Source organism: Triturus cristatus, chromosome 2_2 (genome assembly GCF_964204655.1).
Source record: "Triturus cristatus chromosome 2_2, aTriCri1.1, whole genome shotgun sequence".
In the NCBI taxonomy this organism is placed as follows: Eukaryota; Metazoa; Chordata; class Amphibia; order Caudata; family Salamandridae; genus Triturus; species Triturus cristatus.
Genome location: NC_140582.1, coordinates 1,234,044,651 through 1,234,050,862, shown reverse-complemented (window position 1 = coordinate 1,234,050,862; position 6,212 = coordinate 1,234,044,651).

Here is a 6,212-nt window from a genome sequence, read left to right as displayed (position 1 = left end):
GTTGCATTGGAAAGGATGGACAAGAAACCTAACACTAATGGAGCAGTTCCCCATTGTAATGGCCTTTTTATTATGGAGAGTGCAACTTTCTACCAAGCAGGTGACACTGTGGTCTGATAACCTCGCAGTGGTGCAGGTGCTTAATCTAGATTCAGCTCAGTGCCCTAAGGGTGCTCAAGCTTTTACGCTACGTGAGCTGCCAACTGGCCTCTAACACAGTAATTAGAACCAGGCATGTTCCAGGGTGCTGTAACACTGTTGCTGACGGGAAACAGCCATTTCATCGCATGTGTTACAAAGCATTTTATTACAACATGGTCGTTACAACGACCGCGTTGTTACATTGCAGTACATTACAACGCAAGTCGTTACATCAACTTGCTGTAGGGGGCACGCTAACCTAAGGAATAGTATAATTTACTATTCCAACATCTCTACTACTGTTACGCACACTGGAGTTGGAATAGCAAATTATACTATTCCTAAATCCAGCATGCTTCCTACAGCAAGTCGATGTAACAACTTGCGTTGTAATGTACTGCGATGTAACAACGTGGTCGTTGTAACGACCGCGTTGTAATCGCATGCGTTGTGAGCGCATGCGATGTAAGGTGCTATATTCGTTGCTGACGCCCTCTCTCGCTTTCAGTGGATAAGGTAACAGCAGTTGGAGCCTCAGGTAGCGCAGGAGATGATGCCTTTTTCGAGAAGAACAGTGGAAACTGGTAGACCGTACCTTGCTCCACTAGTCATTCGGGCCCTGTCATCTAGGACGGCAGTCAAATATCTTAAGTGCTGGGTCCTCTTTCAGAAGGTAGCAGGCAGAGACAAAAGCCACAGAAGTGTAGGACCTATGGCAGTGGAGAAATTCATTCACTGTACTTTCACTAATTAAAAAAAAGAGTATTAGGCCCAAACACACTTGTGTGCAGAAGTATACTTCTCTAAGCACCACAGGGGGCTGGATCAGACCGGCTTTTTTTATTGCCGGACAGCAATGCAGAGTTGGGGGTACATGCAGTTGAGACCCAAGGACTACAGGCATTAGTGGGCATCTGCACAACAGACGGTGAGCTAAACCTGTTCAAGGCAGCCTTCGCAGTAGCCTTCTTTCAGGCCTACAGAGCCAGCAAACTGGTGGCTCTGGCCAAAAATGACGTAGGACATGCATGTCTGCGTCTGGAGGGTGTCCACATGGAGCAGGGGTACATGGTAGTGAGGTTGAGACGGTCAAAGACTGATCAGGAGGGTAGGGGGTAGCTCACACGCACTAACTGCATTGCAGCCAATGATGCCTGCCCTGTCTGCATAACGAAAACTTATATGCCAGAAAGACGGCGGGGGGCACTAAGCTGCTTGTGTACCAAGAAGGGACATATCTCAGCAAATTTCAGTTCACCGTGGTGCTGCTAAAAGGTCTGCAGAGAGCAGGCTTTCCAGACAGAAAATTTGGATCACATTCCTTCTGCATAGGGGCAGCTAAGACCTCCGCTATGCATGACCTTGGGGAGGACTCCATCAAACGCATTGGCAGATGGTAATTAGGTTTTCAGGGACTACATCAGACCAGAGTGCAACTAAAGCGAAACCCTTTTTTCCTGCCGCAGGTACCCCAAGAAAGAGTAAGGTGGTCTGGATGATGGACCAATCTGCGAGTGCAGGGCACTGGGCACCCAGTACAAGGATTGCAAAGGCAAATGGCTGCGCAACACCGACTTGTTACGGATGGGAATACCATGAATTAGAAATTGGGTTTCTGGTTGGCAGAGCTTTGCACCCTGTCCAGGCAGGAACCACAATCCTAGTTAGGGTAAGTCACATACACACCAAAAATTAACCTGTGCTCACCCCTTGGTAGCTTGGCACAGAGCAGACATGCTTAACTTAAGACGCAAAGTGTAAAGTATTTTTATAACACTTCAAACAGGAACACAGTGAAAACACCACAAAAAGACTCCACACCCATTTAGAAAAATAGATTATGGTTTTATTAATAAAACAAGACCAAAATGACAAAATTCCAATAAGTAGAAGTCAAGAAATGAATTTTTAAAGATTACAAGTAAAAAATAATACTTAGAAGCAATACGCGCCACTGGGGTTATCTGGTGGCACTGGACCGGGGAAAGTCAATATTTCAGGCCAACCATGAAGAAGTGTGGGCCAGATACATGTGCCACACAATGCCCGCCAAACAGAAGTACCTTGATCCTGGTCGCGAGATGCAGGGCGCAGCCGAGCGATGTGTTGTCAATCCTGCAGTCGCGGTTATGCCTTGATTTTCTCAACGCAATGATGGTGTTGCGCCGGTTCCAAAGATGAAGAACTGGTCGAGGGGATGCATCAACTGTCTATCTGCAGTGGTGACGATGCTGTGGTTCTGGTGCGTTGGTTCCTATGGCGATTCGCTTGTCCCAAGTGTAATGTGCCAGTTCTCTTCCTGCAATAGCGGCGATGTGTTGATTCTGCTCTTGAAGCAGAGGATTCATCGATTCCACTGGAGCTGGCACCTGGATCCACTTCCAATGGACCAGACATAGGAGAAGAGTGAAAGACTTTGATATCCCAGAGTCTTTAAGACAGGAGGCAAGCCTGCATGCCGTGAAACACATTCTGGGCTCAAGTGTGATGGTTAATTTCTTCTTCAGCAGGGCAGAGGGTAGCAGACAGCATTGCAGCACAGCAGAAAAGCAGTTCTTCCAGAGCAGCAGTCTAGCAGAGTTGCAGTCCTTGTAGCAGCACAGCAGTCCTTCCTGGCAGAGTTCTTCACAGATCCAGTAGTGCCTGATGTGGTTGGGTCAGAGACCTAGTACTTATACCCAGTTGTGCCTTTGAAGTGGGGGTGACTACAAAGAGATGTCTTCAAAGTGCACAGAGTCCCTGTCCTTCCTGACCTGGCTCCAGACTCATTACAGGGGGGTATGCAGCCCTTTGTGTGTGGACAGGACACCGCCTATACAAGTGTAAGTGAGGCAGTGCTCAGCTCCAACTCTCCATCCAGCCAGTTTATGGCCCATTAAGGACCAACAAGTTGTGCCTAAGCTTCTGTTGTGTGTGGCTGTCTAGAGAGAATGTACAAATCCCAGCTGTCACCCACCCCAGACATGTATTGGAGACAGGCTGCAGGAAAAAAGGATTAAGAGCAAGAAAGTGCCAGCATGCTACCGAGCCACCCCGAAACGCACCCACGGACCCTTCACCTGCCAAGCCTGCAAATTCACCTGCCTCCGGACCTGCACCGCACCCGCCAAGCCGCACACCAACAGCAACCACCTTAAGTGCATCCTGCTCAACACCCGCTCCGTCCACAGACACGCCATCGAACTCTGGAACCTGCTTGACACTACATCACCAGACGTCGCCTTCCTCACGGAAACCTGGATGAACGCCTCCTCAGCGCCCGACATCGCCATCGCCATCCCGGACGGATACAAGATCACCCGGAGGGACCGCGTCAACCAGACTGGAGGAGGCATCGCCATCGTGCACAAGAACACCATCCGCATCACGACCAGCTCCGACGACACTTTCACTGCTGCCGAACACCTCCACTTCCAGATACACACCGACCCCAAGACCACACTCAGAGGCACCCTCATCTACAGACCCCCAGGACCACGCACACATTTCAGCGAAGACATCACAGACTTCATCAGCCCGCACGCCCTCTCCTCCGCTGACTACATCCTCCTAGGGGACCTCAACTTCCACCTGGAGAACAACAAAGACAGCAACACCACCACCCTGCTGGACAACCTCGCCAACCTCGGCCTCAAACAACTGGTGAACACCTCCACCCACTACGCCGGCCACACGCTCGACCCAGTCTTCTCCTCCAGCAAGCACATCTCTTTCAGCCACTCCACCGGACTTCATTGGACTGACCACAGCTGCGTCCACTTCAGCTTCAGAAGAACCACGACCCACCACCACCCGCAACAGGTTCCCCGCAGGAACTGGAACAAGATCACCACCGACCAGCTCACCACCTCCCTCAGCCAGAACCCACCTGCCAGCACAACGGACCCCACCGAAGCAGCCAACAACCTCACGCAATGGATCACCAACTGCGCAGACGTCCTCGCACCACTGAAGACCCCTCCCAGCAGACACGGCAGCAAGAAAGCCTCTTGGTTCACTGACGAACTCATGAACTCCAAGAAGAACTGCCGCACCCTCGAGAAAGCCTGGCGCAACGACCAGACCACAGTCAACTGGACTGCCCTCAAGCACGCCACCCGCAAACACCACCAGCTGATCCGCACCACCAAGAAGACAGCATTCAAAGAATGACTGGACAACAACGCCCACAACAGCAAGAAACTCTTCAGCATCGTCAAAGAGCGCTCCAACCCCAACGCCGGAAATAACGACATCACTCCCTCGCAAGACCTCTGCGACTCACTCGCCTCATTCTTCCACCGCAAGATCGCCGTAATACACAACAGCTTCGGTGCTCCGACCACGCACCCTACCACCAAACCATCGCCCCCCACCACCACCCTCAGAACCTGGACCCCGGTCAGCACTGAAGACACCATCCGCACGATGAACACCATCCACTCCGGATCCCCAACCGACCCCTGCCCCCACCACGTCTTCAACAAGGCCGACTCCATCATCGCACCCCAACTCAGAGACATCATCAACGCCTCCTTCAACACCGCCACCTTCCCGGAAAGCTGGAAGCACGCCGAGCTCAGCGCCCTCCTGAAGAAACCAACAGCGGACCCCACCGACCTCAAGAACTTCCGACCCATCTCGCTCCTCCCTTTTCCTGCCAAAGTCATCGAGAAGGCCGTCAACAGACAGCTTGCCGCCTTCCTCGAGACGAACGGATCCCTCGACCACTCGCAGTCCGGCTTCCGAGCCAACCACAGCACCGAGACCGCCCTCATCGCAGCCACGGACGACATCAGATCCCTGCTCGACAACGGGGAAACAGCGGCCCTCATCCTCCTGGACCTCTCCGCAGCGTTCGACACCGTCTGCCACCGCACCCTAGTGCAGCGCCTCAGCAACACCGGTATCCAAGAGAAGGCGCTGGAGTGGATCATCTCGTTTCTCGCCGGAAGAACCCAGAGAGTCCGCCTCCCCCCGTTCAGATCCGAGGCCACCGAAGTCATCTGCGGCGTACCACAAGGATCTTCACTCAGCCCCACCCTCTTCAACGTATACATGAGCCCCCTCGCAGCCATCGCACGCCAACACAACCTCAACATCTTCTCCTACGCAGACGACACCCAGCTGATCCTCTCCCTCACCAACGACCCAGCCTCCGCCAGAACCAGCCTACACGAGGGGATGAAAGACGTCGCCGAATGGATGAAGAACAGCCGCCTGAAACTGAACTCAGACAAGACGGAAGTCCTCATCCTGGGACCATCTCCCTCCGCCTGGGAATACTCCTGGTGGCCCGCCGCCCTGGGCTCCACTCCCAAGCCAACGGACCACGCACGTAACCTAGGCTTCATCCTGGACTCCTCCCTCTCGATGACCAGACAAGTCAACGCCGTATCGTCATCATGCTTCAACACCCTGCGCATGCTCCGAAAGATCTTCCGTTGGATCCCCAATGAAACCAGGAAGACGGTCACCCAGGCACTCGTCACCAGCCGACTGGACTACGGGAACGCCCTCTACGCCGGAACCACGGCCAAACTTCAGAAAAGACTCCAACGCATCCAGAACGCCTCCGCACGACTCGTCCTGGACATCCCCCGACACAGCCACATCTCCGGCCACCTGAGAGACCTGCACTGGCTCCCCGTCAGCAAGAGGATCACTTTCAGACTCCTCACCCACGCACACAAGGCTCTCCACGACCTGGGCCCCAAGTACCTTAACGACCGCCTGACCTTCTACACGCCCACCCGCCAGCTACGGTCGACCAGCCACGCCCTCGCCGCCGTTCCACGCATCCACCGAGCCACCGCCGGTGGAAGATCCTTCTCCTACCTGGCAGCCAAGACATGGAACTCCCTCCCCATCCACCTCCGGCTAACCCAGGACCATCTCTCCTTCAGGAAGCAACTCAAGACCTGGCTTTTCGAGCAGTGACGGCCCCCCCTCCCCCAGCGCCTTGAGACCCCCCCGGGTGAGTAGTGCGCTATACAAATGTCATGATTGATTGATTGATTGATTGATTGATTGATCTTTCTAAAAGTGCCATTTTTAAAGGGTAATTGTTGGACATGGCCTTTCTTAAGCGG